At 44.9% G+C, this 26,158-nt stretch overlaps 1 long non-coding RNA gene across 1 annotated transcript in view; it reads right to left on the bottom strand.

Moving 5' to 3' along the window:
- The window catches only part of LOC130295602 (uncharacterized), a 51,447-nt gene extending 25,529 nt beyond the window's left edge, over positions 1-25,918 (bottom strand). Inside the window, exons 1-2 of the long non-coding RNA XR_008848935.1 lie at positions 25,821-25,918; positions 22,112-22,155 (exon numbers count right to left, since the gene is read on the bottom strand). This is a non-coding gene — a long non-coding RNA (uncharacterized LOC130295602). The remainder of the gene's footprint in view (positions 1-22,111; positions 22,156-25,820) is intronic.
- Positions 25,919-26,158: the final 240 nt, after the last annotated feature.

Raw genomic sequence — 26,158 nt, 5'->3', positions numbered from 1 at the left:
CACTTGACGGACATGACGACGGTGTTCCTCTAAGTTAGAGGAAAAAAATCAAGATGTCATCCAAGTAGACCACAACACAGGTATACAATAGGTCCCGAAAGATCTCATTAACAAAGTCCTGGAAGACTGCAGTGGCGTTGCAGAGCCCAAAGGGCATGACTAGATATTCGAAATGTCCATCTCTGGTATTGAAAGCGGTTTTCCACTCATCACCTTTACGGATGCGAATAAGATTATACGCGCCCCTTAGATCCAGTTTGGTGAAGATATTTGCTCTGCGTAGACGGTCAAAGAGTTGGGAGATCAAAGGCAGGGGAAAGCGGTTTTTGATGGTAATCTTGTTTAAACCTCGGTAGTCAATACATGGGCGTAAGGATCCATCCTTTTTAGAAACAAAGAACCCCGCTCTAGCAGGGGATGAGGATTTCCGAATAAAACCCCTCTTTAAATTTTCCTGGATGTACTCCGTCATGGCTTGAGTCTCTGGGGCTGAAAGAGGGTAAATCCTGCCACGGGGCGGAGTGGTACCAGGAAGATGGTCAATAGGGCAATCATAAGGTCTATGTGGAGGTAAGACCTCTGCTTGCTTTTTGCAGAATACATCTGAATAGTCCTGGGAAGGCCCAGTAAAGAAGAAGCCGCGGGGGTTTGACTAGTGGAAGCAGACTTGAGACATCGTTTGTGACAAGAAGGACCCCAACTTTTGATCTCCCCAGTGGTCCAGTCGAGGGTAGGAGCATGACGCTGGAGCCACGGCAAGCCGAGAAGAACTTCGGAGGTGCAGTTAGGCAGAACGAAAAATTCAATTTTTTCATGGTGAAGTCCAATGCCCATGGGCAGGGGTTCAGTGCGGTAGCGCACAGTGCAGACCAATTTCTCTCCGTTTACTGAAGAGATGAAGAGCGGCTTGACGAGACGGGTTACTGGAATACTGAACCTATTAACGAAAGAGGCCAAGATAAAGTTTCCTGCAGAACCAGAGTCCAAGAAGGCCACAGCTGAGAAGGAGGAGTTGGCAGAGGGAGAAATCCGCACAGGTACCTTTGGATAGGGGATAAGATGTGTAAGCACCGGAGTACCCCTTTAAGAAAGATTCTCTGAATTTTTTAATTTTTTTGCAATGTGAAAAGCGTGTGTGTGTGTGTTGGGGGGGGGGGTCAAACTGAACATCTCTATATAATCCTTATCATCCATATGTTTTTTTAGGGGGGACTTTAAGACAAAACATTACTCAGTAAGACACATCCGCAGCCGAGCGATCTAAGCTGTAGCACAGGACATAAGACTCTATCAGTCTGCTGCAGAGATTCCTTTACTGAACAAAATGTGCTTTCATCTCCTTAAAATGTTGAATCCCTTGGGGTGGTTTTCATTCACTGCAAAATAACTGTGATTGTGGGAGATGAAGTGGAACAAGTGTGGCCTTCCTCACAGTCACGTCCTGTCAAAGTGCCCTCTGCGTACCACATCGGGCTGTGCAGTGGGACGGAAGCGAGGGCGCGGGGTCCACTTCTCCCCTCCCGACGGCTTCCTGACCAAGAAGAGATACCAGGGGGGCAGCGGAGCCGGAGCTCAGCCCTGGGACCATGTTGCGTTTGTCACAAACAGCCATCCGTGACCCTTGCTGGCAGAATCGAAGTGGCAACATCTAACCTGTAGTTGTAAAACTCTTTTCTTTTCATGCTGTGTACATCCAGCGAGGGTCAACGTCTTCTGTCACACCGGCTCTGTGCCTCCTGCAGGCAGGCATGCTAAACGCGTCGGATGCACGTGTGTGTCTTTACTTATCGCCGCTCATTTGATAAGTCGAAGTTGAACATCTATTGTTCCTTCAAGTAGAAGATGAACCTATTTGTGTTTTCTCACTTTTTATGTCTTTAGTAGGACAACTAAGCAGAGGCGAAGCAGGCAGGGCCGTCTTTAGTGCGGGGCAAAGGGGGCAGCTGCCCTGGGCCCTGGCATTCCTGGGAGCCCAAAGCAGCTAGCCTTTTAGCCCCACGCTAAAGCAGCTAGCCACCACCGATCCATAGCTGAAGAGCGCAGCGCCCCTCAATCAGGCCCCACTATCTGTAATACAAACCCACTGTTAGAATTCGGCAGGCTGGATGTGGATCCTCTGTGTCAGCGAGGGATTGGCGTGGACCGTACCGGTGGACCGGTTCTAAGCTGCTACTGGTATTCACCAGAGCCCGCCGCGAAGCGGGATGGTCTTGCTGCGGCGGTAGCAACCAGGACGTATCCACCGGTAACGGCTCAACCTCGCTGACTGCTGAGAAGGCGTGGGACAGAAGGACTAGACAGAGGCGAGGTCAGACGTAGCAGAAGGTCAGGGCAGGCGGCAAGGTTCGTAGTCAATGGTAATAGCAGAAGGTCTGGAAACACAGGTATGGCAATCACAAGAAACGCTTTCACTAGGCACAAGGGCAACAAGATCCATTAATGCAGGGAAGGGGAACTGATGTTATAAAGGCGTGGAGCAGGTGGGAGTAATTACAGTGATTGGGTCAGGCACCAATCAGTAGTGCACTGGCCCTTTAAATCTTAGAGAGCTCCCTAGAGAGCGGAGCCGCGCGCGCCAGAACGTGACAGCCGGACAGGTAAGTAGCTTGGGATGCGATTCGCGAGCGGGCGCGTCCCGCTATGCGAATCGCATCCCCGTCGGCAGTGTCAGTGCAGCACTCCCGGTCAGCGGGTCTGACCGGGGCGCTGCAGAGAGGAGAACGCCGCGAGCGCTCCGTAGAGGAGCAGGGACCCGGAGCGCTTGGCGTAACACCCACCCCTCCCCCTCTACTCCAAGCCCACAGACATCCGAGACCCCCTGTCCCTATGCCCCCCCACTACTGTCTTAGCAGCGCAAAATCCCCAAATCCCCATCCAACCTCCCGCCTGACACTGTGTTGGCTGCGCACAAGAAACACCGCCCTGCCACCTCACTACCGTCCCGTCCTACTTCTGTCTCCGGCGCTCATGGAAGACAGAGCCACTGGCGCTCCCTGTAAGTGTCTCAGTGGCCCTGTATGTGAGGGGTTGGGTGGGAATTGAATGTGTAAATATATATATATATATATATATATATATATATAGGAGAGTAGAACAAGTGGCACTGCTAGCAACCACAGGGTCTAGAAACAAAGGATACACATCGGAGGTTTACAACAGATAGGTACTTGTACAAGGGGTCCCATCGGCTGCTAGGTGAAACAGAACGTAGTCAGTAAAAGAGCAAACAAAGAACAAAATCACAGTGCAGGCGTGATTTTGTTCTTTGTTTGCTCATATATATATATATATATATATATATATATATATATATATATATTTATTTATTTATACACCAGTGTTTCCCAGGGTGTATACAGCTGTTTCAAAACTGCAATTGGACGTGCTGGGAGTTGTAGTTTTGCAACAGAAGTAGGCACCCTGGGAAATACTAACGTGTATATATCAGCGTCCCCCAACCAGAGTGCCTCCAGCTGTTGCAAAACTACAACTCCCAGTATGTCCAATTGCAGTTTTGCAACAGCTGCAATATATATATATGCATGTGTGAGAAATATATCCTGCATGGGAAGGGGGTTATAGATAGATATTTATGTTTGCGTGTATAGATGTGTGGTATTGCAGTGGAATTCAGTCACAGTATGTGATATTGCAGTGTTAGTCAAGGTATGGCGGTATTGTTGTGTTCTGGTATGGTGTTGTTATTCAGTCGCAGTATGGCCGTATTGTTTTGTTCTGGTATGGCAGTATTATTCAGTCACCATATGGGGGTATTGTTCGGTTTTGGTATGGCATTGTTACTCAGTCACGGTATGTTTCTGTTCTTGTATGGCAGTGTTATTTAGTCATGGTATAGGGGCATTGTTCTTTTCTGGTATGGTGGTGTTATTCAGTCACGGTATAGCGGTATTGTTCTGTTATGGTGGTGTTATTCAGTCATGGTATGGCGGTATTGTTCTGTTATGGTGGTGTTATTCAGTCACGGTATGGCGGTATTGTTCTGTTATGGTGGTGTTATTCAGTCACGGTATGGCGGTATTGTTCTGTTCTGGTGGTGTTATTCAGTCACGGTATGGCGGTATTGTTCTGTTCTGGTGGTGTTATTCAGTCATGGTATGGCGGTATTGTTCTGTTCTGGTGGTGTTATTCAGTCACAGTATGGCGGTATTGTTCTGCTCTGGTATGTGGCATTGTTAATCAGTCATTGTATGGTGGTATTGCCTAGGGTGGCAGAAATCCTTGCATCAGCCCTGGTGGCCGGGACTGACGGGGGACGTCGTGCAAGTGATGCTCCTCCACAGACCCGCGCAAAAGGACATCAGCAACATCACACATCAGTCCCGGCCGCTGCAGGAAAGAAGAAACCACGTACGGCCAGGTGATTGTGTCCGTAAGTGTATCTGTCTGTAGTGCATGTCTGTAAGTGTATGTCTGTAGTGTGTCTGTAGTGTGTGCAGGGGCGGACTGACAACACTCGGGGCCCCCGGACCAAAAAAAGGCAAAGGCCCCTGCTAGGCTCTGCAGCTCGTCAATCTTCTGCCACGCTCCTATTCCACCCAAATCCCACACACAATAAACTAAAATTTATATATGTAAGAAACACTTAAACATAGGTAAATTTCCCTGACCAATAATACTGGTATACAAGGAGTAAATATATACCACCACACAATAACTGGATAATACCGCCATACTGTACTGAATAAAAATACTATATACAGACCAGTATATTATAAAGGATCTGTATAAGTGATTATATACAGGACCATATGGCGGTAGATATCAGCTGTACACAGGATGCGTATACCATATCAGTGATTACTGTAACATTTTGGGACTTTTAGGACAATTAAGTCTTTTCTGATCAGCGGCGTCCTCTTTCCTTTTCTTCTCGGTCCAGATAAGACCGCCATGTGGATCTCTTAACATCTGCAGGAAAAACATGTCAGACTCTGCATTTTTCCAGTGCCCACCCTTCCTCTACACAATCTTTCCATCTATAGGCCCACAAACTGTAATATTGGTCTCCTTGGTGTCCTGCACAGTAAAAAGGCAGGTAGGTAGGTAGCCAGGTAACTAGGTAGGTAGATCAGGAAGCCAGATATGTAGGTAGGTGACAAGCAGGGTAGGTAGGGGGCTAGCTAGGTAGTTAGGCAGCCATGTATGAAGGCCAGGTATGAACATAGTTAGGTAGCTGGGTATGTAGGTCGTTAGATAGCCTGGTATGTAGGTAAGTAGTTAGGCATCTAGGTATAAAGTTAGGTAGCCCCCCCCCTTCCCCGTAGGTATAAGCAGCAGAGTTAACCCCCCTTCCCTGTAGGTATAGACAGCAAAGGTTGCACTAAGCCTGCACTGAGGCAAGGCTGTCAGCAGCCTCCGGAGCGGCGCGAGACTTCTCTGGTAGGCTGCGTGATGTACGTACAGGAGCCGGAAAATGCTATAGCCTGTACATACATTGGGGGAGATTTATCAAAACCTGTTCCAAGGAAAAGTTGCTGAGTTGCCCATAGCAACCAATCAGATCGCTTCTTCCATTTTTAAAGAGACCTGTGAAAAATGAAAGAAGAGATCTGATTGGTTGCTATGGGCATCTCAGCAACTTTACCTCTGCACAGGTTTTGATAAATTTCCACTAATATGTACGCAATTTGTGTACTCCACGTCCAGAAGCAGGAGACACAGCGGTCTCCTGCTTCTGCTGCCTGACGGCGGCTCTGGGTGTCGCAGAGTTAGCGCGAGGGGCGATAAGAGTGGAGGTAGGGTGACAACTCAGCTGCCATAATACACAGTGACAACTAGAGGGAGTAGCCCATCACATTTGGGGTTTCAGGAGCCTTGGAAAGCTGGTTGACTGGCAGTACACAGTGCAGTGCTCACAGTACTTCCCCATCTTTATGGACTGCTTGTCACCCAGCTTTCCCAGTCTCCTGAACGGAATGTCTGTATGGTGAAGCAGCCATATTGGAGAGATGAAGTAACAGATGTCACACTAGTATTCTGCCATTCAGGAGTCATATAAAGCTGGGGAACTACTAAGAGTACTAGTGTGACATCTGGTACTTCACTACATGTTTTCTCTCCAGTGTGGCTGTTTCACCAGACAGATATTCCCTTCAGAAGTCTGGTAAAGCTGGGTGACAGGCAGTACACATAAAGCTGGAGAAGTACTGTGAGCCCTGCACTGTGTCACCTAGCTTCTCCAGTCTCCTGAAGAGAGCCCCCATACGCCCATATCGTGCCCCACACAGGGAATACACTAATACATACACATTACACAGATACAGACACATGCACTTTACATGAGTACAATTTCAACACTAACAGACACACACACACACACACACACACAATTAGGTCATACATGACACACACACACACACACACAATTAGGTCATACATGACACACACACACACACACACACAATTAGGTCATACATGACACACACACACACACACACAATTAGGTCATACATGACACACACACACACACACACACACACACACACACTTACTTACTTACTTACTTACTTTTAGGCAGTATTTTAGACAGCTCCAGGGGGTTCCACATCTGTAGACTCTTTACTTCACCTCTTCTCCTAGCTCCACTGTGCAGCCTGTAGCCCTCCCCTCCTCCTATTCCCCGACTGCCGACCTCTATACAGCAGGAGGGATGGGGGAGGGGTCCAGGAGAGAGGACAGGGGCCCAAATACAGCTTCCTGCCTGTATGTGTGGGGAAGTGCTGAGCCCCTGTGCAGACACCGGGCAGAGGGAGGTGACAGGCCTCATGATCAGTGGAGTATAAGAGGAGAGTGACAGCCGGCAGCCATGAGCCCCTGTATATAGTGCACCTGGTCAGGGCCCCTGACAGCAGTACTGGCTGTACTGCCCTGAGTGTGTGTCTGTAAGTGTATATCTGTGGTGTGTGTGTAGGTGGTCAGGCAGGGGGGGCAAAACATTGCTTGCCCAGGGTAGGGTGACCACATTTCCTAATTGCCATTCAGGGACACTTACTTTCACAAGTGTATTTCGTCAAACTTATATGTGAGACTGGCATTGGGCATTATATGTGAGACTGGCATTGGGCATTATATGTGGAGGCACAGGACAGCCCCCCCCCCTGACATATGTCCCTGACTTATAATACCCCCTGTCCTGTGCCCCTCACATATAATGCTCCCCTGTCATGTACCCCTCACATATAATGCCCCCTGACATGTGCCCCTCACATATAATGCCCCTCTCATATAATGCCCCCTGTCCTTTGCCCCTCACATATAATGTCCCGTGTCCTGTGCCCCCACATATAATGCCCCCCTGACATGTGCCCCTCACTTATAATTTGCCCCTCTCACTTATAATTTGCTCCCCCCTCCCCTTTCTCACGCCCGTCACCTTTCTCACACACTGCGGCTGCTCCATTCCTGCAGTCAGTGAGAGACGCGGGGACGTGATCTCCAGGCGCCGGCGCGATGATGTGATGTCATCGCGCCGGCCTGCCGTGATTGGCTCTCACTGACTGCAGGAATGGAGCAGCCGCGGCTTGTGATAGAAAGGTGACGGGTGTGAGAAAGGGGTGGTGGAGCGGGACAGCCGACAGCTCCCGCCCCACCATGCTATAGTACAGGAGGAGGGGCAACAATCTCGAGGGGGCAATTGCCCCATTGCCCCCCCCCCCCTGGAGCCGCTGTCTGACGATCGCTGCTGTTCTGTGACTCACAGCACAGCAGCGGTCGGCGGACGGCGGCTCACGGGCTCAGATTATTCCGGGACACTGCATTGTCCCGGAATGAGGGTGACCGGGACCCGCGACAGACTCTCCAAATGCAGTACTGTCCCGGGCAATCCGGGACACGTGGTCACCCTAGCCCAGGGTCCAATCAAAATGAAAGACTGCTCTGGAAGCAGGTGATTATAATATAAGATAATAATATCTATGGTGAGCATGAAGGGGTTAATAGGCTGTAGGTAGACTGTATAGACCAGTATTGCAACTACGACTCATGCAAAACTACAACTCCCAGCGTAGCCAGACAGCCAAAGGCCGCCTATGTGCCTAGGTGCTATATGTGCCTTAATTCTCTATGTGCTTTATGTACCTATATGTTTTATGTACCTAAATGTTTTATGTACCTCTGTGCTCTATAGGGGACATTTATCAATGTTGGTGTATGGTAGTATAGATTTTACCCCTGTTTGCTTGGAGTTTTGTTTACAAAGTTGCTCAAAATTTACCAAAAAGGTGTAAAGCACCTGATAAACCAGTGGGCTGCAGGGATAGGTTAAAGCTTTGTGCTCTGGCATCTGACACCTTAGTACGTATCCTATTAGGTGGGGTAGGTTTGCACAAAAAAAAATAAAAAAAAATACATAAATTAATAAAACATTTATTAATTCAATTTATGCAAATAATAAATACAGCTCCACTGCAGTGGGAGTACGGTGCACCAAACAGTAGACAATTTTGAAAGATGTTCTACCGAAATTTGCGCAAAGAAATTGCGCAAAAAAATGCAATTGCGTTAAATTTACAGGGACATTTAGAACATTGAAGTGGTGTAAACCAATGATAAATGTCCCCCTATGTGCCTATGTGCCTTTTCGGATCTGGTAACTCTATGTCACATAGCATGCTCGGACAGCATTGACCGTAGGACACTGGGAGCTGTAGTTACATCGCACCGGTAGGACCACTGGTCAGACGCCGCTAAACTAGACTGTATATAAATCTATTCCTCATCTGCATTCTTAATAGGTCGCCGCCACGCAAGATGATGGAGAGAACGAGAGATAACACAGTATATTTATTTTTGGGAATGTTTCATATAATATGTAAATGAGCGTCTTCTCTTGCCAAGTTATATTCTGAAGAAGATTGCTTTGTAGATGATATGGTTGAGCAGATTTCCTCAGGTTACCTGGAATGATGTGGCCCTCAAAGCTTTTTTTTCTTCTACTCACAGCCAAATGAAGTCAGTTTTCCAAATGTTACAGGAGAACTATGTAGGAGCTTGTGTATATATCACTAAGCTATTCTTACCGGGGAATTGAGCCCTGAAGGCAGCAGGTAAATAATACAGTGTCTGCGATGGACCAAACTGGGAAGATTATTGGCATGACAAGTGGCTATTATTCCATAGGGTTCCCTTAAAGATGAGTTCTTCAGAAAGGATACAAATTAAAGGGGTATTCCAGGATTTTTTTTTAACTATGCTACAGGGGCTTTAAAGTTAGTGTAGTACATAATATAGTGTCTGTACCTGTGTTTCATGGTGGTCTCACAATTCTTCTGTGAGAAGAATTTATTTATTTATTTATTTTTAACAGCATACAAAATTAGGGTGCATGCACACCACATTTTCACTATATGGGTGCCAGATCCGGCTGGGGGAGGGGAAAACCATGCGCTTCCATACCCCAGCCAGACTGGCGCTGAAATCCATTGACTTTAATGAGCCGACCGGAGTCACCGTTTTACTCCGGTTGGCTCATTTTTGACCCGTATCTGGTTTTCTGACCGGACCTCAAAACGTAGTATACTACCTAAAAGGGTCTGCTGCTACTACTACTCCCTAAAGGGGGCTGCTGCTACTACTACTACATAAAGAGGGTCTGTTGTTGCTACTACCTAAAGGAGGTTGTTACTACCTTAAGGGGGCTGCAACTACCTACTACTACCTAAAGCGAAGCTGCTACTACTAGGGAATTATTATGTACAGGGAAATTTACCTACAGGGAGTAATCCCTACCTATAGGGGCTGCCGCTGCCAACAGGGGGCAGCTATCTACAAGGGGACCTACCTGCAGGTGGCACCTACCTACATGAGGAACCTGTGTAATGGGGGAAATCATGTAAAGGTGCATTTCCACCTTCTGGAACAACCTACCTACTTAATGTGGAAGACCTACCTACTCTTCCCCAACCCCATATGTACCCACTGTTCAGGACACCAGGGAGGTAATATTACTGTTTGGAGTACTATAGGTGCTTTAAAAGTGCAGAGCCTGAAATGTTTAAGTTGTGGCAGGAAGAAATCATCAGGACAGTCTGGGCTGGATGGAGAAGACTACAGCTGATGTAATAGTATGTAATCACTTATATGGTCTTCAGAGCTTGTGTTGAGCTTAAATCTACCACCATATGGTCACTGTAGGAGGAAATATTTCCTTCTTGTATACTGGTATTTGTTACGCCTAGCGCTCCGGGTCCCCGCTCCTCCCCGGAGCGCTCACGGCGTCTCTTTCCCTGCAGCTCCCCGGTCGGTCCCGCTGACCGGGAGCGCTGCTCTCTCATGGCCGTTGGGGATGCGATTCGCACAGCGGGACGCGCCCGCTCGCGAATCGCATCCCAGGTCACTTACCCGTTCCCGTCTCCTGCGGTCATGTGCTGGCGCGCGCGGCTCCGCTCTCTAGGGCGCGCGCGCGCCAGCTCCCTGAGACTTAAAGGGCCAGTGCACCAATGATTGGTGCCTGGCCCAATTAGCTTAATTGGTTCCCACCTGTTCCCGGCTTATATCTAGTCTCCTCCCTTGCACTCCCTTGCCGGATCTTGTTGCCTTGAGCCTAGTGAAAGCGTTTTTGTGTGTTTATACCCTGTGTACCAGACCTTCTGTTATCTCCCCTGACTACGAACCTTGCCGCCTGCCCCCGACCTTCTGCTACGTCCGACTTTGCTTCTGCCTACTCCCTTGTACCTCGCCTATCTTCAGCAGCCAGAGAGGTGAGCCGTTGCTAGTGGATACGACCTGGTCACTACCGCCGCAGCAAGACCATCCCGCTTTGCGGCGGGCTCTGGTGAAAACCTGTAGTGTCTTAGAACCGGTCCACTAGCACGGTCCTCGCTATCCCTCTCTGGCACAGAGGATCCACCTCCTGCCAGCCGGCATCGTGACAGTAGATCCGGCCATGGATCCCGCTGAAGTTCCTCTGCCAGGGGTCGCTGACCTCCCTACGCTGGTCGCCCAGCAAGCTCGTCAGATCGCCCAGCAGTCGCAACAGATAGCGCAACAAGATCACCAGCTGTCGTACTTGACTACCATGACACAGCAACTCCAGTCACAACTACAGCAAGTACAGTCGCAGCTACAGCAGCAACAATCATCTCCTCCGCCAGCTCCAGCACCCCTTCCGCGGCGAGTGGCCGCTCCTAGCCTCCGCCTGTCCTTGCCGGACAAATTTAATGGGGACTCTAAGTTTTGCCGTGGCTTTCTTTCGCAATGTTCCTTGCACTTAGAGATGATGTCGGATCAGTTTCCTACTGAAAGGTCTAAGGTGGCTTTCGTAGTCAGCCTTCTGTCTGGAAAAGCCCTCTCATGGGCCACACCGCTCTGGGACCGCGATGACCCCGTCACTGCCTCTGTACACTCCTTCTTCTCGGAAATTCGAAGTGTCTTTGAGGAACCTGCCCGAGCCTCTTCTGCTGAGACTGCCCTGCTGAACCTGGTCCAGGGTAATTCCTCTGTTGGCGAGTACGCCATACAATTCCGTACTCTTGCTTCTGAACTTTCCTGGAATAATGAGGCTCTCTGCGCGACCTTTAAAAAAGGCCTATCCAGCAACATTAAAGATGTTCTGGCCGCACGAGAGACTCCTGCTAGCCTGCATGAACTCATTCATCTAGCCACTCGCATTGACATGCGTTTTTCTGAGAGGCATCAAGAGCTCCGCCAGGAAAAAGACTTAGATCTCTGGCCACCTCTCCCACAGTCTCCACTGCAATCTGCGCCTAGGCCTCCCGCCGAGGAGGCCATGCAAGTGGATCGGTCTCGCCTGACCCTGGAAGAGAGGAATCGCCGTAAGGAAGAGAATCTTTGTTTGTACTGTGCCAGTACTGAACATTTTCTGGTGGATTGCCCAATCCGTCCTCCACGTCTGGGAAACGCACGCTCGCACTCAGCTCTCGTGGGTGTGGCGTCTCTTGATGCCAAGTCGGCTTCTCCACGTCTCACGGTACCTGTTCGGATTTCCACTTCAGCCAGCTCTCCCCTCTCAGCCGTGGCCTGCCTGGACTCTGGAGCTTCTGGGAATTTTATTCGGGACTCCTTTGTGAATAAATTCCGTATTCCGGTGACCCGTCTTGTCAAGCCACTCCACATTTCCGCGGTCAACGGAGCCAGGTTGGACTGTACCATACGTTTCCGCACGGAGCCCCTTCTTATGAGCATCGGATCTCACCACGAGAGGATTGAACTTTTGGTCCTCCCCAATTGCACCTCGGAAATTCTCCTTGGACTTCCCTGGCTTCAACTTCATTCCCCAACCCTGGATTGGTCCACTGGGGAGATCAAGAGTTGGGGGTCCTCTTGTTCCAAGAACTGTCTAAAACCGGTTCCCAGTAACCCTTGCCGTAACTCTGTGGTTCCTCCTGTATCTGGTCCCCCTAAGGTCATTAAGCACTCTGCCTGCCACACGAAATGCCCCTCCCCCCCTCCCAGTTCCATCAGGCAATCTTCTGTGTCCCCTCATGGCCCTCGTCCTGGTGTCACACTGCCCCGTGCCAGGTCCCGCCCTCTGCCCTCTCTCCCCATTCCTACTCCTGCGGTTCTGCCTGCCGTTGAGGAATCCCTCCATCCTTTCCCGGTGTCCTCATCCCAGGGGAGGCAGTTACCCGATAAAGAGAAGGGGAGACCTAAGGGGGGGGGTACTGTTACGCCTAGCGCTCCGGGTCCCCGCTCCTCCCCGGAGCGCTCACGGCGTCTCTTTCCCTGCAGCTCCCTGGTCGGTCCCGCTGACCGGGAGCGCTGCTCTCTCATGGCCGTTGGGGATGCGATTCGCACAGCGGGACGCGCCCGCTCGCGAATCGCATCCCAGGTCACTTACCCGTTCCCGTCTCCTGCGGTCATGTGCTGGCGCGCGCGGCTCCGCTCTCTAGGGCGCGCGCGCGCCAGCTCCCTGAGACTTAAAGGGCCAGTGCACCAATGATTGGTGCCTGGCCCAATTAGCTTAATTGGTTCCCACCTGTTCCCGGCTTATATCTAGTCTCCTCCCTTGCACTCCCTTGCCGGATCTTGTTGCCTTGAGCCTAGTGAAAGCGTTTTTGTGTGTTTATACCCTGTGTACCAGACCTTCTGTTATCTCCCCTGACTACGAACCTTGCCGCCTGCCCCCGACCTTCTGCTACGTCCGACTTTGCTTCTGCCTACTCCCTTGTACCTCGCCTATCTTCAGCAGCCAGAGAGGTGAGCCGTTGCTAGTGGATACGACCTGGTCACTACCGCCGCAGCAAGACCATCCCGCTTTGCGGCGGGCTCTGGTGAAAACCTGTAGTGTCTTAGAACCGGTCCACTAGCACGGTCCTCGCTATCCCTCTCTGGCACAGAGGATCCACCTCCTGCCAGCCGGCATCGTGACAGTATTATTGGAAATATTGGTCTCAGTATACAGTATTTAGTAATAGTGTTGAGCGGCATAGGCCATATTCGAATTCGCGAATATTCGCGAATATATGGACGAATATTCGTCATATTCGCGAATATTCGCATATTCGTAATATTCTCGTTTTATTTTCGCATACGCGAATATTCGCGCGTGTGAAAATTAACATATGCGAAAATTTACATATACAAAAATTTACATAAGTGAAAATTCGCACATGCGAAAATTAGCATATGCAGATTTTCGCATATGCGAAAATTCGCGCACCAGTCTCACACAGTAGTATTAGAGCCTTCTTACACCACATAAGCTGGAAGTAGAGAGGGATGATCACTGTGATGTGTACTGTAAAAAAAAAAAAAAAAAAAAAAAAACGAATATTCGTAATTACGAATATATAGCGCTATATTCGCGAATATTCGCAAATTCGCGAATATGCAATATTCGCGAATAAAATTTGAATTGCAAATATTCGCGAGCAACACTATTTAGTAACAGTATGATAGTAATATGTATGGTGATTATATTCCTCCTAGTATACTGGTATTATTGGTAATATTTGTCTCAGTATACAGGATTTAGTCAGTAACAGTATGATGGTAATATGTATGGTGATTATATTCCTCCTAGTATACTGGTATTATTGGTAATATTGTACTGTAGGGGGAAATATTTCCTTCTTGCATACTGGTATTATTGGAACTATTGGTCTCAGTATACAGGATTTAGTCAGTAACAGTATGGTGGTAATATGAATTGTGATAATATTCCTTCTTGTATACTGATAGTCACACCCATTATCGGAATGGGCTGCTTAGTTCAAAATGTCTGGGTCTATTTCCAGTCCAAGTCCAGCCCTTAATATACATTTAAATTCTATAGGAAAACTGTAATCTTCATTTGGAGACTAGGAAGTGGGACGTGCCATGCTTCCAACTTTTGTGTCATAACTCCTTTTTCCTAGCAATTGGTGAAGACCTCAACTGAATGTATTGTAGAAGTTGAACTATACTATTTCATGTTAGTACCTTGAAGCAGTTCCATTGCATTACATCTATAGGCCAAATTAATACAGTGATTGTGACATAAGACCCTAAACGTGTTTACAGTCTCCTGTCAGGTGTCGTGAAATGATCTCTCCTCATTGCACCTTCATGCTACCTAATTCCATGCTCTCATGAAAATAGACTTCAGTCTATGAGGACGACAATAACAAAGGTCCATTGAGATCTTGGTTTGTGGAGATCCACACCCATCTGGCAAGTCAGGACACCGGCTCCGGCTTAACACACCTTAAAACAAATATTAAAAGTCACTTAATCAGTGGATCAAAGTAACATCATGACTTGGCCTCCTGACAGCAACATGAAATATTTTCACAGTGAGCCCACTGAATGATAATAATGCAGAAGAACGTGTCTATACTGCTGGGCATGAACACAGTCTCTGGCTGCGAAGACTTCCCAGGCACCTCTATGTCGGTGGGGGGGAGGGGTGATTATGAAAGAAATGGCATTACAATGCTTTAGAGAATGACCTTAGTGATATAGTATATTCTGTAGGAGGGTACAGAATGGTAAAATATGTACATCTTCATTGGATGTGGTTGGAAGGAAAACACCAGCTGGAAATACTTCAGAGACTCTCTTAAGAAATGGCATACATAACAATACTATAAGACAATGTAATTGTCAGAAGTGCATGGGGTGATCTCATAATAACCTTTGAGAACTTTACAAGAACTTGGCTGGATTTGTCAATGTTACCATAGATAATTCCTGTCCTATCAAGCACAATTATAGTTACAGATTGGGGGAATAGGTTAAGTATATTAACCTTTACATATTTGGGCCTCATGTACATGGCAAAGCATACAAAGGCTTAGTACGGCAGCACATGGAGTCCCTACACGGATTGGATCGGCTGTAGCACAGAAAGTGCAGGACAACACTTGAGACCAGTGAAAAAGAAAACGAAATCCAGCTGGGCAAGGTTGCGTGGAATTCCACTTTACTCCAAAACCTACATGGACAAACAGGATACTAGACAGGAAATTATGCATTTCAGGTGCGGCGCACCTGAAACACCTCATTTCCTGTCTAGTATCCTGTTTGTCCATGTAGGTTTTGGAATAAAGTGGAATTCCACACAACCTTGCCCAGCTGGATTTCATTTCCTCTTTCACAAGATGGTATATTGGAGCCATGGGTACTTTATGAGTCACTATACGGTACCATTATAAGCCACCATATCATCCTCTGAAAACAGTGTCAGGATGAGGCCTGAGTACTTGCCTAGAGCACCACCACCTACATGGCTTAGGAGTCACAACTGTGAGTGATCACTGGCCAGCACTGCTCTCAACTGCAAGTGCGTCTTTGGACACACTTGCAGGTAAAAGCTCATGGAGCAAAGAGCCAATGGCCTGTCGCTTACTCTGTAGCCATAGACTGCCTTAAGCCTGCAGTCTACATGAGGCAAGGAGCAACACACGATAAGGCCTCCTATGCACCCTGAACCTGGAGAAGTACATGTTGACTTTGGAACAGTGAAGAAACAAGTGTAAAGTGTTGATTTTTTTCTTGGTGCAAAGGCGAACCTGTGTATACTCGAGGCACTTGTCTACCTAATAGGGGGACATGTCTATACTGAGGGCACCAACAACGCCTTCCATGTGAAATACCTATAATACCACGTGTTGGAACATGCCAGCTCTTTTTCCCTTGTATCAAATCAGAGGTACTGTATAGCCCCATCACGTGAGGCCCCCATTTTTGTGTGTTCATTTCATAAAAGAAGCACACACCGGACAATCCTGCTATATTCAGATCTTTATTTGAGCAAAAATGTAAAAACAGATTGACATGCCATCCATCAATGCTGTCCCCTGCTCCCTACTGCCATCCTCTAGGCTATTACAGTGATGCATTATCTAGATGATATATCAAAGCAACATTAAAACCTCAACAACCTCTTTGCCTGTAAGGACATCCTGGGTCCAACCTTGCTGTGCAGAACACAGAATTATACACCTAGGAGAGCTAAGTATTGCTTCTGTATTATTTCTGTAAATTTTCAATATTTGTATTATCGAGCCAAAGCTGTTATATGAAATACAATCCTGATTATATATAATTGTAGGGAATGGTAGCTTGAATTCCTTCATTCCCAGGGCAAAAAGGAAATCTGCTTGGGGTCCATAATATTAAAATCCAGGTGAAATATGCAAGGGCATACATGGAGTTTAGGGGGCCCTAGAGCAAAGGCTAAGATAGGGGACCCTTATCTGGTATTGATGAACCACCCAAAGCCACCTCAAACAGAATGAATTGGTTCTTAATTTTTTTTTCCCAATCTACTTTTTATAATCCTTATGTTGATTTCCCATTGTCCAACCCTATAAAGACTGGAGAGAGGGTTTCTTACCAAAAACAAGTAGTTTAGCCATAATGGGCCAGCCCCAAGGGGGATTATTGATGCCCCATGGTTACCTCAATGGTAAAACACTGCATTATGTCCCAGAGCAGCTCTTCAACCACCATTAGGGCACTCCAGGTGATATTGGTGTCAATGGCTAGTCCCTCAAAATCCAGGGGGCCACATAGCAGTTGTATGGACTACCTCTATGGTGTGTATAGCCGTGCCTTAAAGCACTGCATTATCTTTCATAGCAAAGAGAACCAATGTCAACTTCTTCACAAGTCAGGAACTAGCCCAAACCAAGACCTCCATAACAGGAACTATTGGTATTATTGTCATGAGCTAGGCAGACAATCTTCAGAGGCACAAGAACAGCTGTATGGACTACATTTATTTTATATAAGCCCTTTCCCTAAATAACCGCATCATCTTCCATCTCAAAGAGAGCCAAATGCCACCTACTCAAGGATCAAGGCCTTTCTCCAACCAGGAGCACCATCAGAGCACTATAGCACTGCTTTTGTGGGTTAGGCCTTTTATCTTCATGAGCCCCATAGTAGATCTTAGTGCCCGTTCCCTATAGCACTACATCATTTTCTATAACAAAGCTAATGCAAGAATCAGAACCTAGTTCCTGACAACTATGAGGGCACTACAATCGTTCAATTGTTGTCAGGAACACTTTTACATTCAACATGTACCCACTAAATCTATTGTATATCAAAATTATATTATCCCTAATCTTCTTTTTCCATCCCATCCAGTATAAAAAGCCATTAGTATTCCAGGTTTGATAAATGCCCCCCCCCCCATCATCATCCTCATCATCTTCATCATCTTTCTCATCATCCAAACCTCCCCTCCCCAAGAGTAAATCATCGATATACCTCCTATACAAATAATACACCTATTAGCTACACGACACATGGTTTCTACAACAGTCACTAGTAATACACAATAACCGTGGAGCCATTTGCCTTTTATTTTTATTTTTCTCTTCAGACCCGGCCGTGCACCGGGGGGAATGGGAAAAAAAAAATGTAACACAGCTCCTTTAATATACAAAAAGTTGAGTTTCTTTACATATTATGTGAAATGGCTTAAAACAGGAGGCAGCTGCCAAGATGCATCAGTTCTCCCTCACTCCGGAGAGACAGAGAGAGAATAAGGATGAAAAAAAAATTCCCCCGATGGATGCCACAATAGAATGTCTTTCATTATCACCCTGTGTCAAGGCATCGCCTAATGTTCATTGTGCATGCATAGTAAATTACTATTTACCTGCCAGAGCCTTTGATAAGCCGGTATCTGCCCCATTTTCCAGCCAGGCAGCATACTACTGTGAAGCCCCTATGCATATAATTCTTATTAAGGTGATACCTTTTCTGAATAAGAAAGTATATTCGTCTTCCTCTAGGGTTTTAAGGGCCATTGTTTTTCTGAGAATCACTTTTATTTTCCTCACCTGCTGTGTTTTAATGTTCAAGTGACTTCTGTGTATACAAGTCTCATATTGAAATGTCTTCTGCAGACGTATGCAATATTAAAGAGTGCTTATGAATTTTTGACATCTAATTAGTTGCTAGCCAGTTAACATGTCAAGACTCCGAGGGAAACGGGGAGCCGGTCCTTTCTGAATAAGTTAAATCCGTGGCCTGTCCTTTTCATGTTTTATTCTTTAATGTAGGTGGTGATTATTTTGCTCTGATTAATTGATGAACTTCATTGGTCTGGCGCAAATGTTACAGATTTCAGAAGCTGCTCCTTTAAAGCCCCCCCCGCCGTAGGTCTCTCTGGCTCTCTTTTTGTTGTTGTTGTTTTGGTTTTTAATTATTGTCATTTTGGATCCTTATGTGTTTGATGAAAAGATTTGCACTCGGCTAATATTTATTGGATAATCCAATAGGAAATAAAACTATGGTGGCTTGATTTATCGGGTGCACATTGCAGACGGTGCGCTAGGATCTTAGGATACTATCCTGCACCTTTTAAATCAGGAGAATGATGGGTGGTAAAAAAAGAAAAATAATTTAATTACATCAGAGGAGAGGTAGGGACGGAAACTCGGGAGAAAGGGAAAAAAACAATGGAGGGAGACAAAGGAGGCATCTGTTGTTCTTGGTGTATCCTTTAAGTCTCCGGAATGTGATTTTTGCGCTTCTGTATAGGTTGATGCTATTTAGAGCTCTTGGAACAAAAACCTCACAATGGTTTATGGTAAAGAATTTACACATAATGGAGGCTCTGAAGGATATATAGAATTTAGTAATAAAGTAACAATGCAAAGTAATGGCCTTGTTGCTATGTTTGTAGGGCTATTATAAATCAAGGCTTCGGGGAAAAGATGAAGAGTCCCTTGCACTGTTCCTTACATGCAGGACAAGGATGACCATAGTGTAGACACTTGTCTACACGATTCCATCTTTCTCCGCTAATGGCTTTGACCAGGCCATGGGAAACCAGTTCGACTGCTAAACATGTTGAGCTCTTATGATTCTCCTGATGGTAAATAGTTACCAGTTCCTTTAAAGGCTTTCAGACTCACCGAATTCTACAGTTATGGGTCACCATGTGACACCCCTGAGGGATTCCCTCTCCAGAACTCATCTCTCTTTAACTCTCATGGCCTCTCTGTACAGCCAGGTGGACTGTACTCCTCCTCATTCACTCACAGAAGGTTTTACTTTCTCCACAAATGCCAAAACACAGAGTTTATTAATGTTGCCTAAACCCCATAAAACAGATGTAGGACACCAGTAATAGCCCCTTTGATGAACACCTCTTTCTCCTGCAAAATGGCCTCTGTGATCATCATTCTTGATGTCATCAACCAACACAATAATGGAGACATTATTAAACAATGGTTTATCAACTTATACTCTACGTGTCAAGGGATGCCCATTAGTACAGTGGCAATAAAAATATAATACGTTATTACACCAAAGCGTCACTTCATATCTGGTCTTGACTACATCTTCACCCACTTTTATTGAATTGTATCCAGCCCAGATGTATCATCTCCAAACTTAAAAAAAAAAAAAAGTTTTATCCTTTCCTTTATTGTACCCAACATTGATTATGTCATCTTCAAAACTTGGATTCCACCAAGACCTAGTCTTCATAATATATTTTTCAACCTTCATTGAATGGTACCCAACCTTGGGTACTGTAACACTCAGATTTCTGAAGACAGGAACCCCGGTGGATATGGTTCTGCTGGACCAGGGAGCGGAGTCTAAGGTGCCGCTGGTTTTCATCAGAGCCCGCTGCAAAGCGGGATGGATTTGTTGCAGCTGTCAGCACCCAGGTCGCTACCCCTGCCATGGCTCGACCACACAGGCGGCTGAAGAGATGCGATTCACAGGAGGGATAAGGCAGCTCGTAGTCTGGATAGCAGACGGTCAGGGCAGGCAGCACAGTAGCATAGTCAAAGTGAAGTAGGCAGGCGGCAGAGGAGCAAGGTAACAAGAGCAAGAGATCTGATACATGGCAAGGCAATACTGAGGAACGCTTTCTCAAAGGCACAAGACAACAAAGATTCGGCAGGGAACTGAGGAGGGTGGAGGAATTTATAAATGAGCCACAGGTGGATTACACTAATGAGCGTACTGGCGGCAGAGGCAGGAGAAACACCCGATGCGGGTCCCAGCCCCTTTGGCAGTAGAAGGTAAGGGGACCATGCGCTCACGGCCAGCGTGTGTGGCTGGAGCGCATAACTTAAGGTACTTTGTCTCTAATCTTAAACCATTTGTAGCCGCCAACTCACGACATGGTATCCAATATTAATTCTCGCTTTGTCCACATTGGTCAAAACCTTGACAATATAATAGCAATGGTCACAATGTCTTCAACAACATACAATACCCAACCTTGATCACATCATCAACAGCCTTGAAAGTAAAGACCCCACCATTAAGACTACATTGTTATCAATACCTTGACTATATTGTACTCAGGTTTGCCCAGCTTCTACCCAACCTGCTTGAATGATACCCAACCTTGACAACTTTATTCCCATCCTTGCCTATGTAAAATCTCATGGCCTATGAGGACATTTTTCTAATGGAACTTTCAAAGTTCTGTCACAACAGAAAGCTATTCTTTCTTCTTCCTTGAACTATGAAAGCGAGAACATTCATATCAGTCATCCCTTAGAATTGTAATATCTAATGTACATTATTATTTATTTTCTCAATAGACAATTCATCATATTGCTATGAATAACAGAACAATCAAAATTAACAACTGTCTAAGCCAATGAAACAAAAATCTATATAATCAGTATAAATGATGTACGCTTATATCGGATTATACTAATTTGACTCACTATAATGTCATTTTCTTAAAAGCACCAAGGACACCAAATTAGTGACTGTGTTATCATTTAGTTCATTTGGTTGTATAGAATATAAAACTTTCATGTAATGCTATAAAATGATCATTATTGCAATGTTAATATTTGAAGGAAAATGGTAGTGGATTTCTCCAAGATGTCCTGTCTTCTGGTTGGGTGTCCAGTTTTCTCAATGAAGTGTTTGGTATTTCCTTGATTTAGTAACCTTCTATTTTCTGTGCACATTTTTGTAGAATCTTATTATTGAGTTTTATGTATCAATGTTTATCTCTTACGTTGTCTGTGATATCTGCTGCCCGGTGTTGAAGAGTGAAAATCATGTCTCCAAGTCATCAACAAGGGTTTTCTTTCTAGTAAGCTCTTCATGATATATTATGATGACCTAACATCTCTTTCCAGATTATTTCTACTAATACATGTTACTTTAAGGGTGCGTTCACACGCTATTACTAGCAGCGAGATACACTACCATTGATTTCAATGGGTTCACAGACAGTCCGCAATAGTGTCAGATTTGCGGACTGTCCGCATACCCATTTAAATCAATGGTAGCGTGACTCGCAGCGGGTTTCCGCAGCGGGAAACTCGCTGCTAGCTACTAGCGTGTGAATGCATTCTGAAGGGGTTTTTCACTGTATTGTCTTTTTTTACACCTTATGAGCTGGGACAGTTCACAGTTTTAGCATTTTTTCAAGTTTTTTGTTTAGCACCAGATCTTCAATCTGAATCTGTACCTTCTACTTTTATATGTGCTTGTACACCCTGGTTTGATGGTCCTGTTTTATCTAAAACAGGCTCAGACCAGACTAGCCTTGAGGTCACAAGATATAAATGATGGGTAAGTTGCAACCTATACATTTTATGAGTCTTTTTTAAACCATATAACCTGAAAAAGACCAGCACTTTAGCATTTTTGACATTTTTAGTTAAGTACCCGACCTTCAACCTGATTCTATCCCTCCTACCTCCAAAGGTACATGTCCACTCTATTTCCATGGTCCCGTTGTATCTAAAAAAGATTCAGACTAGATTAGCTATGAGATTTCAAGGAATAGACAAGGAGTTTTTTTTATTTTTCTTTGAGTCTTTTTGAAACCACAAGAGCTGGGACAGAGCACCGTTTTAGCATTATTCACATTTTTTATTTAGTACCAGACCAACAGCCTGAGTACGTACATGTCTTTTACCTGTGCATGTCCACCCTGCTTTGATGATCCAGGCTCAGACCAGACTATCCATAAGATCTCAAGGAACAGATAACACGTTTTTTTTTCTTTTTGTTTGAGTCTTTTTGCACCATTTTAGCATTATTCACACTTTTAGTTTAATACCAGACCAACAACTTGAGAACGTCTTCTAATTTCCCCGGTGCATGTCCACCCTGCTTTGACAGTTCAGCCTCAGACCAGACTAACCATGAGATCTCAAGGATAAAGTGATGGGTATATCTCCACGAAAAATCTACCATCACATCTCAGAACTCAGATTGACTGTGTATTCATTACCCAACAATATTGCCATCAATTGGCCAGCCAGAAAACCGGAAAAGTAACAATTCCAGGTGGACTCCTATGTTGGATTTTTTAAAGCAATATTGTAAACTCCATGCTGGCCCTTACTTTTAGCCCAACTCTCTTCTGTATGGTCATGTCATAGCGATAAAAAAAAAAAAAAAAAAAAATCGGTAGAAATATTGGCTTACACTTCAATTACCATGACAGACATTTTATTATATATTCCACCCGTCGAGTGTTGGAACCACAATAATACTCTCAAAATGGAGGAGGGGGAGGAAACTGAGGTTTAAATATAACAAAACAACCAATTCAATCGCATTCAGCGTCTCTTTTGCTGTATATTTTAGCAGAGGAAAACACAGAAGTTTGTACTGTTGCAGCAGCTGAAATGTAGAATTATTGTTTCCTTCTAACACAAGACTCATTTTCCATGGCCACATTTGCAGCATAATAAGCTTTTTGTTATTTTTTCAATTAGAGTCAATTGACCTAACAAAATGGTTGCCAATTAAGTGATTTTTGTAATGGTCCGGGGGTAATTTAGTCGAGCTTGTCAGCTGTGTTTCATGAAGCCGAGATGTCTTTTTTTCCTCCGACTCCCTCTTCTTCTTTTTTTTTTTTTCCCTCTTTCTCTCTCGAGCATAATGGTTCATAATTTTCAAATCTTTTTCCCTCTGTTTCACTCACAATAATTCGCAATTACAGGAAGTTGTTGGAGGTGAGGGTTTTTTTTTTTCTATTTTTTTTTTTACCTTGCCTTTGAGTTAGTAATTTTAAATAAAATGTACGTACTTGTAAAAAACGGCTATTACAAGAATCACTTTTTGTGTAAACTCAATTATTTTATGAATAGTGACACCAAAGTCTAACGACTAAAGCCTGATATATTATGTACAGGCTAAAGGGTTTAAGATATGCAGAACAGCCCTCGAATCAAACCACTATTCAGGAAAGTAAATAAAATGTAAGCGATTAGCCGCTGCTTAGTAAACCCCAGATGCCTTAAAAAGTGTTAAATAAATTCAGCAAAAACTGAGTTTTTTTTTTCTTCCTCGAGAACAATGAATAATTCCAGTTCGATGTTTTGCACGTGGTTACAAATATAATTGGTAGATGGTAGAAAGGTGGAGATTGACTAAGATCATTCATGGTCTACGTTGGAGCTACATAGACATTTCAACCCATAGTCAGACCTTAAGAGGACCATCATTGTTTTAAAAAACAAAACAAGTAAACCAATATTTATTCTTGGATGGAGCAAGGGTGGATTTTTACCTTGTTATTGTCATGGTTTGGCTTTGCCATTAAAGACAGAAAGTCCTAATGGAAGGGGGTAGCTAGGGAGGTACTGGGGCTGAAGACCCGGATCTGGCAGCCATAGTTCCGAGTCTTTGCGATGTGGGAAGTCGGCGAGTAATTTATAACCTGGAGCTGAGCAGTAAAGTATTTGTTAGTGGACACTGGCTTAAAGGGGTACTCCAGTGGAAAACTTTTTTTATTTTTTTTTATTATTAACTGGGGCCAGAAAGTTAAACAGAATTGTAAATTACTTCTATTAAAAAATCTTAATCCTGCCGAATACTACAGCGGAAATTCACTTATTTTTGAAACACAGAGCTGTCTGCTGACATCGCGAGCACAGTGCTCTCTGCTGACATCTCTGTCCATTTTAGGAACTGTCCAGAGCAGCATATGTTTGCTATGGGGATTTTCTCCTACTCTGGACAGTTCCTAAAAATGGACAGAGATGTCAGCAGAAAGCACTGTGGTCATGATGTCAGCAGAGAGCTCTGTGTTTCAAATGGAAAAGAATTTCCATTGTAGTATTCAGCAGCTAATAAGTACTGGAAGGATTAAGAATTTTTAATAGAAGTAATTTACAAATCTGTTTAACTTTCTGGCACCAGTTGAATAAAAAATAAAGAAAGAAAGAAAAAAAGTTTTTCACTGGAGTACCCCTTTAAGGCACCAACAGCTGACAGCCATAAAGGTTAACCCCAGGCTCCCCCCCCCCCCCCCCCACACACACACACACACACACCCTACCTCGCGGAACTAAATTTTGAAGCATCATGCGACAATGAGTGGTCCTGCCACTTTACCCCTTCCCTGGACCCACCCTTTTACTTGCTCCACCTTTACATAGCCATACCACATGGCTCTAGCCCCAGATCTAGCAAAGTCCCTGATCTGATGTTTCTTTTCCTCTCCATGACCCTTGGGTCAGTTCCATTGTAGAGGAAAATTATGCACAAGTTCTCACCCCGAAGAGCAAAGGGGAGGAAACCAATAGAGGTTCAGTCAAATTTTAATCAAATTAATTCCAAATAAAATAAAAAACAATTAGGTTCGTCTGAAACCAATACATTTTTTTGAGATTTGTTTTATGTGTACAGGAATATGGATTCCACACTGAACATATTGCCGCTTAACCCCCTGACTGTTACTCTGGATCAAAACTGTTATCATTTGCCATACAATAATAAGACCCGATAGGTTATTTTTTGACTTAGCGCAAAATATATTAGTCATTACCAGTAAGAGATCTCCCATAAAGTCAGATCCTTATGGCATTGATCTCGATCATTATGTTTGGTCTACGAAAATCCATTATCTGACAAGCCAGCCTGAACATTTTGGTAGACTAAGCAGAGTTATTATTTGCTTTTGATATCTGGATTGTACACCAAAAAGGGGAAGGCCTATCAAAATATCCAATTGGAACCCTCAAGCCCAAAACAGGTAGGTCAGATTTTAGGTGGTAATTTTGGCATCTTGAAGGGCATCACTATAGAGGTTACATAGGTAGCAGTTGCACTCTGACCTTGATGCCTAAGCAGGCCCAAAGGTTCCTCTGTCTTATAGAAACACACCACTTTTATGAATGATAGGTACACCTCTTGGTATCGGCACCCCATAGCATGATGTGACCGGTTGTTGTCAGGTTCGCCTTGGCTCTGGGTAGGTGCTTCTTTCCTATCGTTCTATTAAGTACAACAATCCAGGTCCATTCATGAGCAACCCGTGGGTGTAAAAATATCAAATATTTCAATGCTTTTCTACAGCCAACAAAAAGTGACCTATATAGTAAAATAGCTAAAATAAACTCAAATGCAAGGTCAAACAAAAAAATCCAGAAATAAAGAATACTGCTTACCTGACTTTTTCTTTAAGTTGTCTTCTTGGATCCTCCCTTGTATCTTATGTCCTTTAAACTTGCTGTATTCACCAAACATTTAAATGTATGTGACCCTGTATTATGAAATTCAATTAACTAATGTATCTTGGATAACATCTGGTATGGAAATCTTTTTTTAGGGAGAAAACTGCACATGCTGTCACTTTGAGTCAGTGTCTTTTTATTGTTTTCTGCATTATTTCAGCATCGGGATGACAAGGGAGCACAAAATAGACTCTTTGTAATGTGAATCCAACCCGAAATAGCAAAACACAATGGCAGCATGGAATTCTAGATTAGGTCTTTAAGAAAACATG

The sequence above is a fragment of the Hyla sarda genome, chromosome 11 (assembly GCF_029499605.1).
Source record: "Hyla sarda isolate aHylSar1 chromosome 11, aHylSar1.hap1, whole genome shotgun sequence".
Taxonomy (NCBI): domain Eukaryota; kingdom Metazoa; phylum Chordata; class Amphibia; order Anura; family Hylidae; genus Hyla; species Hyla sarda.
Note: the sequence above shows the minus strand (reverse complement) of the source record. Positions and strands in the feature narration are given on the sequence as shown.